General features: G+C 32.9%; 1 protein-coding gene across 2 annotated transcripts in view; it reads left to right on the top strand.

The window, feature by feature from the left end:
* Positions 1-1,166: 1,166 nt before the first annotated feature.
* Positions 1,167-14,239, top strand: part of LOC115441412 (head-specific guanylate cyclase) — a 110,693-nt gene continuing 97,620 nt past the window's right edge. For both annotated transcript variants that reach the window (XM_037436293.1, XM_037436292.1), the window contains exon 1: positions 1,167-1,342. The gene's annotated coding sequence lies outside the window, so the exon portion shown is untranslated. The remainder of the gene's footprint in view (positions 1,343-14,239) is intronic.

The following is a 14,239-nucleotide window of genomic DNA, read 5'->3' as shown; positions in this document are numbered from 1 at the left end:
AAAATTTAATTGCATGTAAGTGCAAATAAATTATTAGATTTTATGAAGAAAATGATTGGGGTGCGTTGGGGTTATAACGGACTAGGGGGTAATCCCGTTGTTTCAAGATTACTGCTATAAATCAAATCTTGACCTATCCTATCCCTAATCTAGTACATACCACGCAGTAAATAATAATAGTAATAATAATGTTTTTATTTTCAAGTACCAAGACTCATAATGTTAGTTACAATAGGGCTTACACTAAGTCAGTTTAATAATAATTACGATTTGTCTATTTTTTTTACATTTCTATCATACTAAAGTTTTGGGAAGCAAAATTAGTGCCTAAAAATAATTGGAACTAATAGTATGAGTACAAAAATACCCACAAAAAGGCGCGGTACATAATGACTAAAAATAATTTTAATTATTCGTTTCCTGGAAACATTAGTCCACACATTTACCTTTGACATGCGATAAACTATTTTTGACTTAATTAAATGTATGACATAATTGTACAAACAAATAGTTGAGTGTGGATAAAAATATGGTTTACAAGTTTTTATTGTGGATTCAGATGAAAATCGCTCAAGGGTAGATTGTACAGAAATGTTTTGGGATAAAGAGAATGAAACTTATAATGTCATGTTCTCTTGCTATGTGAAAATATAAATAAACCCATAATATAAACAGTTATTAATTTTAAAAATTAAAAATAACTTCATAAAAAGGTAATGATTTGTTGCGTCAAATAGGACATCCTGGGGCATCCTTTTTCTCGCATTAGATTACAAAAATCACGTTAAAGTACATAATATTCAACAATCCGCATATTATAAAAAGATAAAGTTACCAGTCGCAGTGCTTTTTTATTTTTGCTTTTGATCTATTGTGTACTGTTGTGTTAAGTAATAAATAAAATACCAATCCAATAACCACATAACCTTTTTTTGTTTTTTTCGAGAGCGATAGAGCGCAAACGTTAAAAACAACCCTATTCTATTACAAAGACCTCGCTCTAAAAGGAATGCGATCCTTCGATAACACTTTACGTTCCTATACGTAAGTTTAAATCAACAAACACCGCGCGAAATCGTTCGAACAGATCATTTTCTAGTTCACAATCAACTGATACCAATCGCGTAGTCTGTACGCGGCCTAAGCGTGCGCACAGCGAGCGGTCGGCCGACGTAGCAGTGCCGCGTAGAGACCCCTACGGACGCTACGTCTCGTGCGCTACGACGTGCGATCGTAAAATAAACCAAACAATGAATGTGTAATTCGAATATGTGAATGTGTTTGAATTTCGAATATTAAATTTCTGTGTTTTGTGTTTGAGTTCGATTTTTGAAGGATTGAGGTTGGTGTTGTTTTCAAACTTTTTTTATAGATATTGTGTTGCATTTTAAAAATATTTAATGTTAGCCATTTATTTGTGTGAATTCTTTTTTATTGCTTATTTTATTTCTTTAATAATATATATTTTTTTAAATGACAATGCGCATTGCACTACAAAAGAAGCTATTAAAACCAAATGTCAAGGTCAAGTGTCCGTCGCGTTGTATCACTGTACCGGAAATAGTTTCGCACTTTTATAGCTTGCTTTTTAAAACTATAATTTTTTTTATTTCTGTTTTGTACTTTAAATTAAAGCTTAATTTAATTTTTAGATAATAGAAAATAGACTTCTTATAATATGTATTCTAAAAATAAATTTTATTTTTAAAAATAAAATCGTTGAAGTATAATTTATTATAAGTAAAAATATATCATCAAACGATAAACGAGTGTTCAATATTTGTGATTACAAAATTCCATGTCACGAATATGAATGATGGCATTATTAATAAAATATTTGGGTTGACACGTCAGTCTTTACTTATCTAAAGGTCACAATAAAATTTATTTCTTGGAAGTTTTTGATAGTATGTAATACTATTTTAATCAATATTTTGTTAAATGCGGTAAAGTATATTTAACTATTATATATATGACAGAATTACAGATAGAATTATATTAATAATACACAATATTGCTTTTGAGGAGAAAAAGTACTATTAAATAAAAAAAAAAAAGAAATTATAAAGGCAAATTTAAAAAATACATAAATATATCAGTTAAATTTTTATTTTACACCAAAGATACTAAAAGTACATTTTTTAATCACGAAACCCAAATGAAAGTAGTAAAAGAAAATATTTTTTTTTCAAAATCACTTCGCAGCGGAATCGCAATGCCCTTTAAGTTGATGTCGGAACTCTTAAGTAATTGCAACTCCTGCATTAAAACTATATCCATTTGGAGTGAATTTGTATTTCAAAATGTAAAAGTTTGGTAACACAGGAGAAATTCGCCTCGAGTTTCATACCAGAGAAAATAATGTCATCTCCATTTCCAGAAGATTTAAAGTACTGCATTCATAAGTTTCTCGCGCTTTTCTTTTCCATTTGATTTATTTCAATATCGAACTGAAAATGTTCTAGATGCAAAGTTTCCTCGGTTTTATGGATCGAATGTAGAGCTGTTTCTTAGCGTGAAAGAAGCTTTTCATTTAAAAGCATTGCAAGCTTAAGAAGAATAATCGAATTTAGTATATTTGTGACACATGTTGTACAAAAAAAACAGCATTCTTTCTATAAAACTTTAATCATGCCAAATTTTCGATTTCCGTTCTCTCAATGTGTTTAAAGGGGTAAACCATTATCTCTTTACGTATTAATGTATAGATATTCGACATTTTGGCATTCAGTAAGACATTTTTTTTGACATTAACTAAGACTTAAAGATTAAAAATACAAAATATTAATCTATTCTAAGTTTAACCATAGACGTTAACTTACAAAATAGGTTACATGTTTGTCAAACGTATGTTAGTGTGTGTAATGTTTAATTATTAATTTAATATATTTTTAAAGTATATTATATAAAAAATACTAGCGACCCGCCCCGGCTTCGCACGGGTGCAATATTTCTCCACTATTTAATGGATGTTATTATACATATAAACCTTCCTCTTGAATCACTCCATCTATGAAAAAAAACCGCATCAAAATCCGTTACGTAGTTTTAAAGATTTAAGCACACATGGGGACAGAGAAAGCGACTTTGTTTTATACTATGTAGTGATTCGTTTTTGTCACTCCTTCTCTATATGAACTTTAACTATGCATTTCATACTTCTTGATCGTGAAATGGGGTATAAAGTTTTTACTTCACGTATTAATATAGGTATAGATAAGTTGGTAGACGAATAAACTAGGCGAAGGCCATTTCGAGATAATAGGCTTAGACCTATACAGTTGCTGTGTAGGCAGAACGATATGTCTTGTACTTGACGCTTCACTGTCCTGAAGTGAATATTTTGTACCATCAAATTAAAAGCAAGCTACTCGCCTGACAGTAAACAACATGAACAATAAATATGTAATTGAAACACCAGTTGAATTACAAAGTATTACATTGCAACGCGCTTGTCATTCTGAGATATAAGATGTAGAGTCTTCTAATGTCCTAAAATTACTGGTTGTAAACCTTCGTACTGGAATACAACAATGCACACTGCTGCTTGGCGCCAGAAATAGATATATAGTAGTCTACCTAGATGAACACTCGTATATAACAGACCTTCCATCAAATTTTCAATACGCTGCTCTTTGAGTTCGTGATCAGAATTTGGATTAAATAATAAATTCTCGAACATTCTTAGCACGTCTCAATGTAGACATTGTTTGAAAACCCGAAATATACGGCATGTGTATAGAAGTTTAAGCGAGCAAATGTATTCACATTTTGATCTAATTTAATCTTCTTTATTAATCCGAACAGTAACTAAAACAACGTTACGTAACAAAGGAGAATGCGTATCGGGCGAAGTGGAGGTGTAAGAGTACAAAGACTCTTAGACCGAAATAAACTAAAAGAATAATTTTTTTTCAGCACAGTATAGTAAAATCTTCTCATATAAATGATTGTCTTACAAGATGTATAGAGGCCAGTGTTGACGAGTGAAATTTTCCGGTAACCCGACACAACATTATGTACTAAATATGCATAAATGTGGTCTGCGAATCATTCTAATGATAATTAGATTTAGACGAAAGAGAAGCTGGTAGGAATTGGGTTATATGGACCCTCGGCTACTGATAGAGGCTGATACTAAGTCTAGGAGGGCGAGATACGTTGTAATAGAATTGGAAAAATGACAGATGTACTTTTCCTATCGCGCTTGAGCTTCAATGAGCGTAAATAGATTTTAAGCTTATAAGATGTCACTCATGTAAGCGGCGATAGCCTAGTTGGGTGCGGAACGGACAGCCAAGACGAATGTCCGCAGGTTCAAATCCCCAGCGCACACACCTCTGACTTTTCTAAAATCATGTGTGTATTCTTTGTGAATTTATCGTTCGCTTTAACGGTGAAGGAAAACATCGTGAGGAAACCTGCACATCTGAGAAGTTCTCTATAGGAATTTCGAAGGTGTGTGAAGTCTACCAATCCGCACTAGGCCAGCGTGGTGGATTATGGCCTAATCTCTTTCAGTAGTAGAGGAGGTCCGTGCTCAGCAGTGGGCAAGTATATAATACAGAGCTGATATTATTTATTTTATTATTAAGATGTCACTAAAATAGAATGGGTGGACCATAGATTGATGTTTTCTTGGATTTTATTCATGTAACTATTACAGTTTCCTTTTTATTCGTGCACGGCAAAGTGACCCCATTGCTATGATGTTAAGTACCGTGAGGTCCAATAGAATATTGACTGATGAAAGATGATTACTCCTCGGCAGTCGACACAATTATATCGGACTGTTGGACCCGGATATACACAGGCTGATTTCGCAACGCTTTATTTACATGGACCGCTATGGCGGGCTTTCACACCATGTGTCACAGGCTGATCCTGGAATGCGACACTGAGCCACATTGGTGGGCTTTAACACCTTGTGTATAGCGGTCACTATCCGGGATATAAAATATATACCACGAGCAAAACAGAAAGGGCCACAGACTATAACAGTTTTACAAATATATACCCCCAGCAAAATAAAAAGGGCCACAGACTATAACAGTCTTACTTATAAACTTGTTTTAGAGTTAAGAGGTGGTTAAGAATTGTTTAAATAGCTGTCAAAAACATCACCGGTTTCCTAGTTTAAAACTTATTAGGAAGTAAGATGGCGGGTTTTGACTTACAGCTGATCGAGTAAATTTGTGTTTTAACTAAGTATAGCTTTGCGAATTTTGTATAAGACTGTAAATGTGTGATGTCAATTTACTTGACATCGCGGTGACGAGCTGATGACGAAACACTACGGCTTATCTCTTATCAAGTAGCGTTAATTGCATTTCGAAGACAGAAGGTCGTATATTATAGTTCTTAGTTTTTATATGTAAATAGATTCCCATAAATTCAAACGTCCATGACCGAATGCTGTGTAAAAATAAATTATATTTGAAATATTTTACGAGCGATATATTAAGTTCGTGGTAAATCAAACCGTAAACTTTATGATTTATTTTATTTAGAAATGTAAACAAGAGTTGAAAAATGGATTTTTGAATGCTCCCCCATATTTCTTTTATACCGGCATTCATTCGATATATAATTGGTTGATGTAACATAAATAAATGAATACACTTAACAGTCCATTTAATAGTTGGATGTCTGCAAGGTCAACAACGACTTGATAAACTTCACAGGAAGCTGATTCTTAAGGTTATAGCTTAAGGTCCATTTGCATACATTTTGTTTCACCTTTAATCTGGGTAACTAAACAAGTATTGGCAAGTAAAGAATTTAAATTCACGTCTAGTTAGTGATTAGTTCTCGCAGTTGAAAGAAAAACGTAAAAATAATCAATATGCATGGATATTTCGGCCTTTAAAATTTAATACGACGAAATTTTAAATTCTTTACTGTCAATACTTGTTTAGTTACCCAGATTAAAGGTGAAACAAAATGTATGAAAATGGACCTTAAGCTATAACCTTAAAGCGATATAACTACAATACCGAGATAATACACAAACGAATTTGTCTTATTTCAAAATTACTTTATCCACACAAAAAACATACATATTACTTTTACATTATGGAACTATTTCCTTCCCTACTCCAATTTACAATTTATGAGGTGCCCAATTTACTTCGACCTCATGTGAACTGATAGAACCCCAATTAACAGGTTTAAACGTCCGACCGAGATCGGAGATATCCTAAGCTATGTTCAACCTTATCGTACATCCATAGATATCATTATCGCTTACAACAAACTGGGCGATGAAATGTATGCTGTTAGATTTTAATTTCCTCGTCATTGATTTGATAAAAGAGATTAAATAGATTTATCGTTTTTGGTTATATATATTTTATGTCCTTATTTATTTCATTTAACACCAGTATATATCTATATATATACATATTATATGTGTTATCCATACTTATATATTTGTATAATACATTTATTTATTATATATTTATTTTTACGTTTACGCAATAAAGAGTCATAAACAAAAAAAAATAATTAATGATCTTGCCAGTCGACTTAATTTTGCCGACCTGTTTGAAACCGTATATGCTGATCTAGGACGTAACACGCGTGGGCCACTATGGCGCACGGACTCCGCTCTTAACCATGAATGCTGTAAAGTCTTTGACACGTCTGGTGAAAATATACAAAACCGTGATCAAATCTGAAAAAAAAATATTTCCATATATTTTTAACGCAATTTGGTTATGGCAAAGACATTTTAACAATTAACAAACTTGTCAACTATCAGATTATCGATATATATGTACTACGTACTAGATTCGGCGTTCCGAATATTCATTGTGTTCAACTGAATTGAATTGTAATCATTTCAAACTGATTTTAGCATGGTGTCAATATTGATGATTTTGGTTGTGTACGAATGGGGCTCATAATATAAAAACGCGAGTCTAAGTGCAAACCTGGATGTGAATAAAAAATATTAGTCAAATAAGTAAAATTATTTGTTGTACAAGTGAATAAATAGGTTATAACAGTGACGTTTTGGTTGCCGTTTTAGTTCAGATTTTGAACACATAGTTTATATGGACGTTCGTGCCTATAGAATATACGTCAATGTATCAGACCCATTATATCCTTGTTCACTTATCGTAGACACCATAAACACGTGTCAAGGTTATTAATTAAAATATTACAATTTTAATTTGCGTGACAAAGAGGCGTGTTCGTTTAAATCAAGCGTTATATTAATTTATAAAGACGTGGCGAAAAAACATTTTATTTATAAAAAGTGTGCTATAAGGTCACTATTATAAAATCACGTTGCCTTTTTTATTATTGTTCAGGTGAATTCAAGCATTTTCTTTCGAGACGTGCTTTTTAGACAGACTGCCTCGGTGGAGTAATTGTATTGTATACGCTTTACGGCAGCGCTTTGAGGTCCTGGCTTCGAATCTGGATCGGGCAAAATGATATTTGGGTTTTTCTCATCAGTATCAGCCCGGAGTCTTTGTGCCCGATATGGCGTTAGAATCGCCCTCTATCACATTATGGGACGGAACACACTTGGCGAAAAGTGGGTGCCCTTGTTGCGCCTCTGCATACCCCTTCGGTTAGAAATGCGATTTGTGTGTGTGTGTGTATGTGTTTTTAAACTGGTAATTGATGTGACATGCTGTGGAGATTAAATATAATCTTATTTATATAATTACTATTTAACTATTAAATCTGTAACTTAGGTTTATAATTTATATTCTTATACGAAGCCACAGGCATACTAATATTTTGTTATGTATAATAATTTCATCATTAAGTTTTCATTAGTGGAGGTTTGATTATCATTTTTGAATTGAGCGTAACTTAATGATTTCTTATGTTTACGCGAATGTTAGACAATGAAATTAAACTAATGAAGGCTGCAAAGTCTTCGAAACGTCGGGAGAAAAATAAAATAAAAAAAACCGCGATAGAATCCGGAAAATTAGTTTAATTTTAATTGAGCGTAACTTAATTTACCCATTTCGTCTTCCGTCAATATTAAATATTTGATAAAAATATATCCTTTCAAATATATTAAGTATATTAAAAAAAAGGATTAAAATAATTAAAGTTTCGCTTACTATACTTGCATTAATGTTCAGAGATATAAACAAATAAATCAGCCGACTATTCTTCAATTAGCATACATTAATATACCTAATTTATTTTAAAGCTGATATATAAAATTCGTTGAGTAAAGGTCCGCATAAAGTGGCCATCAAACGTGCATAAATGTTGACTGAATTTTATATCGAGCTATCAAATATCGGCAGGGTAATAAAATTCACATACCAGTGTTATAGATATGATTTATGGTAGAAATATGGACGTGTTTGGCTCACGTAAGAGCTCATAAATCTAAACACCATAGTTTGCTTAGATTAAAAATAGAAGGTCTGGTAGATGAATAAGGAAATGTAGGAAGAGCTGAACGACTTTGGCTGAAAGTTACCTTATCCTAGAATTACACATACCCTATATTTTATTCCAGTCAATTACTGGCTCATGTGGGAAATTATAGCATTTTTAATTTGTTTTATATAGATGGCGCTGACGCATTACACATGATGCTATAGATCACTATAGAAGGTATTTTAATGGCTTGGGTCTTGGAAAAGGCTTTGCATGCTGCGAGCAATACCTAGTAAGAGATAAATTAGTATTTTCATTATACAAACGTTTCTAATAACATTTTTTATACGGCAAAGTGACCCTACACCCGATGGTAAGAAGCTTGCAAGATGTCACATAAAATAGAATGTTTGGACCATAGATTGATGTTACCTTGGACATGATCATGCCAGTATCATATTTATTTTTTTTCGTTCATGGCAAAGTGACCCCATTGACATGATTTTAAGTGCCATGGTGTCTAATAGAATGTCGACTGACGAGAGATGATTACCTCTCGGCTGTCGACATAATTATGCCGGCCTGTTGGAACCGGATATACACAGGCTGATCCCGGAACGCGATACTTACGTGGGCCTCGATGGAGGATTTTAACACCTTGTGTACGGTGGTTGCTATCCGGGCGGATATAAAACACATCCTACCACCATGCAGACTATTTAAGTAAAATTAGAATTTAGTTGTATTTCCTTCCACATTCCACAAGTTGGACAAGTCATAATCACGTCGAAACACTCGAAACTAAAACCTAAACATCTTCAAAATAGAACTCTATTTCGCCCGAAGACAAGTGATGATACAAAACAAACTAAATTATATCAAAGCTGGGTCCAAGTTTGCAACAAGTTTGTCCATAATAGTAATTGGTTTAGTTTGATTACAACTAAACAGGACATCTATATTGTTATTAGATGTGTAATAATTCTTTTGATGGTGGTGTATTTTTTTCCACCCGTATAGCGACCACCGTTTGCAAAAACCCGCCACAGTGGCCTACGTAGGTGTGTCGCATTTGAACAGGCCAGCATGATTGTATTGACTGACGAGGGATCTCTCGTCAGTCGACATTCTAGGTGCAGTTTGGTCGCTTTGCCATAATTATATAAAAAAAGGACTTTTATCACTGAAAATAGATTTACTACTATATTATACATACTCTTATGCTGAGTGGTCACCTACCGGTCACAGCCGTGACCAGCCATTTTTAATTATTATTTTTTATTATTATTTATAATTAAGGTATATTGTGTTTGTTTATGTTGCGAATGTGACTAATAAATCATTTTTCTTTCTTCTTTCTTACTCTTTTCAATGATTCCTATAATACTTAATAGATGGTAGACTTCCATACTATCGCATTTTCTGCTTCTGCCATCAAGCAATATTGTGCAAATATCTAATCTCATATCATAAATGCGTAAGTTTATGGACATGTTTGGATGTTGAGATGTTTGTTAAATATAAACACCTAAACAGCTGAACCGATTTTGATGAAATTTAGCACACGGATGGACAATGTCCTGGATTAACACATAGGCTAAATTTTATCTTAGTAACGTGCTTCCACGGGAAATAATATAAATTTAATCAGATTTTTAATAGATGGCGCCGTCCTCGTGTAGTGTTTTAGGGACTCTTGTAGCGGGAAAGGCTTTTCACAAGGGTGAAGCCGCGAGCACCACCTAGTGTAATAAATTCTTGATGTACTCCAAAACATCAATTATGTGTACAACACTTAAAAATATTTATAATAACAAAAAATCGTCAAACGAAAATACAAACAGAAGCCCGGCAGCTAAAATACCGGCAAATCACATAAAAATTACACGGGACGGCAAATACAGCATTTAAACCGGGCTTGGAATTGTACAAACAGTCAATATACCGACAAAATGAAACAATATTGTTGCGCGTTTTTCCGCTGCGATGGATTACTGCTCATTCCCGAATGCCTATAGCGATAACTCGTTAAAACTCGCCTCCGAGTCGGCTCGTTTCCATTGTGGGAAATGTTTTGAATAGGAACTGTAAAGCACTTACGAATCGAGCTGCATTCTAGCCAGTTCGCTGTTACGGGTGTGTAGAGTGTGGTGATAAAATTGTTGACTTCAGTCAAAATTATCTGGAATTTGAATATTGCTTCTTATCACACCTAGAACCGTATCCAAGATCTGTTTTTATAATCGTAAACGCTAACGTTATATTACTTAGGTTTTATATTTATAAATTATATTTATCTTTTTTTTGTTAACGTTTTGTCCACTACCTACTCTTAATGTGTACACCTACCTTCTTTAGACTTGGCACCACCTAAAGATTGACGGCTACAAAATAATTAGTCACTGTCTCCAAAATTGGTAACCAGTATATAGTAAATGTTAAATTATTTTTGGTTTTTAGTAGTTTTGAAGGCGGTATAATTTTTTGTTAAAAAATATTATTTTTTGCTTTTTTATATTAGTAAATATCGGTTAAGGGCATCATAATTACGATATCATTTTAAGAGTTTTCTGATGTATCTCCGAAGTCAAGAGTCCAATAACAATGAAATTTATATGGGACTACACGGGAAGCACCAGCTTTCAAATAAAAAAAGAATCATCAAAATCGGTTTACCCAGTCAAAAGTTCTGAAGTAACAAACATAAAAAAATATCTTCGAATTAAGAACCTTCTCCTTTTTTTGAGGTCGGTTATAAAACCTCGCTTGTGTACACCCTTATGAGCAATATAATGCGGCATCACATACTAAGTATATCTTAGCGTGGTGGACTAAGGCCTAATCCCTCTCAGAAGTAGAGGAGGCCCGTGCCCAGCAATCGGACAGTATATAATATAGTACTGATATTATTATACAATTAAGTATATTGTATTTTTGTGAACAAAATTACTTTTACAGATAAACCATGTTTTATAGATTAAATTGGAACATTTCTGGATATAATTTTGTATTTGGGACAAAGTAACAATGCATACCAAGCTTGTTACTTGGTAAACAGCGGTTTGGAAATGCAGCATGCCCCGCCATTTGCAAAGCTGGAACCATGCCAAATAAAATGGAAAAATGTCCAAGCACGAGCATAATAAGTATGCACTTTTTGAAGAAACGTATTCCTGTTAACAGAAATAAAATGAGAATTGTGTAAATAAGTTAAGATTTCTAAAAGGAGATTTTTAGTTCAGTAATTGTTCTTAACACTGATAAAATATGATTCCACAATTGCTTAATGGCAGTAATAGACATAGGATAATATCTACCCAAAGGTATTTTCGCAATAGGAATCAACGCAGATTTCTTTGGATTTACGCAAAAGTCGAAACATTTTTAGTTTTTATTTGCTCTTTACAATAGTATAGTCAGAGGCCTTATTCCGTCGATGGGGGTATATTTCTTATTTAGTCTTTTTAAAATTAGGGTTTCTAATCAAAGGACAGTTTTAATAGCCGTATAGGCAAAAAAGGTAATGACATCTCTTTTTGATAGCAAATAGATGGATAAACACCTAGACGGAATAGATGTCCTGACCTAAACTACTAAATATTTTATTTTATTTTAATTTTATTTTAGTTTATTTGGGAAACAACAGAGTACAATTTTTCTTATAATAATATAAAAAAATACAATTAGAAATACATAATCCGCAACAGTTTTCACAGATTACATATAATTAAATATCTAAAATAAGACATTTCCTAGTTAAATACGTAAGGTGAATAGAAACGGAGAGCCTACTAAATAATTTGGAATAATGCCAAATACAATATTGAGATTCAGACGATTTTGGCAATGGCCGTGGCAACGGAGAGAGGCTTTTTTTATTGTTTTTACAAGCCCACAACTATTTTGTCCAAAACACGAGAGATTGGAATCTACTTTTTGTGTGTCAATTTTTTACCGCAAGCTGTCATAAAAAAACCTGTTAAGTTTTATCGCGTAAATGTAAGATAGATTAATGTTATTTCATTATATAATATGATAGATGAAATATTTAATGTTATTTCAGGCTATAGCCAACAAAAATTGATTTAGTAAAGTATGGAACTAATTTATTGTACTGGAAAATATGGCGGCTCAATGCAAGGTTCTTAATTTCCTGATCGAGCTATTCCTTCAATTATCAGTGTGTCCTTCAAGGTTCAACCTTCCTACATGACATCATTAAGGTCAAAATCGATTGAGTTTATCATTAAAAACTGTTGTTAAAGTTCATATTTGGTTAATACTTGTGTCTATTGTATTGTAAATTGTCCGGTTATTATTTATATTTTTAATTTAATATCAAACAGTCTGGCAGGTAATAAATCTATGAGGCAATTGTAATAAATTCTAAAACCGGCGTCCCTTCGTTAGTCCATCCGTGTCGTTTATCAATATTAACGCGTTATCAAGATGTATTTTATTGTGAGTAATTTTTATTCAGGTTTTTTAATTTGGTCCCTTTTTTAATGATTTATTATTGCGACAATAACATGTAAAATAAAGGGAGATGAAATTTATACATATCTAAAAAAATATATAGAATCATAAAGAACGTGCATATAAAACAAACAAACGAAATAGACAAAAAACATACAGTAGCATTGAGAACTTCCTCCTTTTTTGAAAGTCGGTTAAAAAAACTATGTTACAAAAAAGGCTCTAACTTAGCAATATGTTGGCAGTTAAGCCAGCGCTGGTCTTCCGTTGGTCGCTTGTTTGTTGATGTTACGGTAGTCAAAAAACTCTGTAAAAAATAAATAAAAATATTTTATCTATTTACAGGGGCTAGATACCTTGGCAACACTATTTGTCAAATGGGCGTATCACAAAAAAGTATTTAAATTACTTAGTAATAAAAATATAATACAATTATTCCCATTGTGCCAACAATAGGAACCCTCTACAGCTCCTTGCTGCAGTGCCTGACTTATACTGCAGCATTAATTACCAATGAGTTCCCTATCCCTTGATTTATTTTAGTATCTATATAATTTATAGGTTCTAAGAATAATTGAAAAGGGATTGAGTTTTTCACGGACGTTGAGATTTAGTCGGCTGGCAACTCGCGTGGTTGTATTTCAATTAGGTATAAAATTGACAAAACTAGATAACCATCCTTATAGGTCGAAGAAAACTTAGGGCCAGCGCTTATATGGTAAGTGAATTTTTACTGTCAAACTAATATTTACATTGTCTTCATTGAAATAATAATCAAAATCCATTAACACAAGAATAAATAGCATTAAATTGTTGTGTTAATTGATTTTGAATATTATTTCAATGAAAACAATGTCAATAATAGGTTAACAGTCAAAAATCTCTGCGCTGCGATCTGTCAAAAATGCGGCCCATAAACATGAATGAATAAGCCTTCGTAAAACATATTTTGACACCGTACAAAAATAGAACTTATGGGCTCTCCTTTTACGTTTGGATTGTAGACCAGCTGCGCATGTATTCGTGGCATTCATACAAATTACATAATGCTTAACTGTTGCGTTCCGTTAGATAAGACCTCGTCAATCATTCCTAGGCATCGTCATTATTATTCTATGAAAATTATATTTGTAAGAGCAAGGGGCCCTATTCTGTCTACGGAGGAATTCAATTAAGGGCATTCTAATTGAAGAACAGCTTTGATATTCGTATAGGTAAAAGAGAAATATCCTATCCTATTTATTTATACGGCTTTAGGGATAATTTTTGGCACAATGTTCGCAGGGGTTTAAAAATTAACGTATATTCTATAGACACGAACGTCCGTATAGACTATTTCTTCAAAATTTTAACTCAGACGTCATCATAACCCATTTATTCGCTTGAACAACAAATATTG

Source organism: Manduca sexta, chromosome 7 (assembly GCF_014839805.1).
Source record: "Manduca sexta isolate Smith_Timp_Sample1 chromosome 7, JHU_Msex_v1.0, whole genome shotgun sequence".
Classification (NCBI taxonomy): Eukaryota; Metazoa; Arthropoda; class Insecta; order Lepidoptera; family Sphingidae; genus Manduca; species Manduca sexta.
The sequence above is the reverse complement of the archived record's forward strand: the minus strand, read 5'-3'. Positions and strand labels throughout refer to the sequence as shown.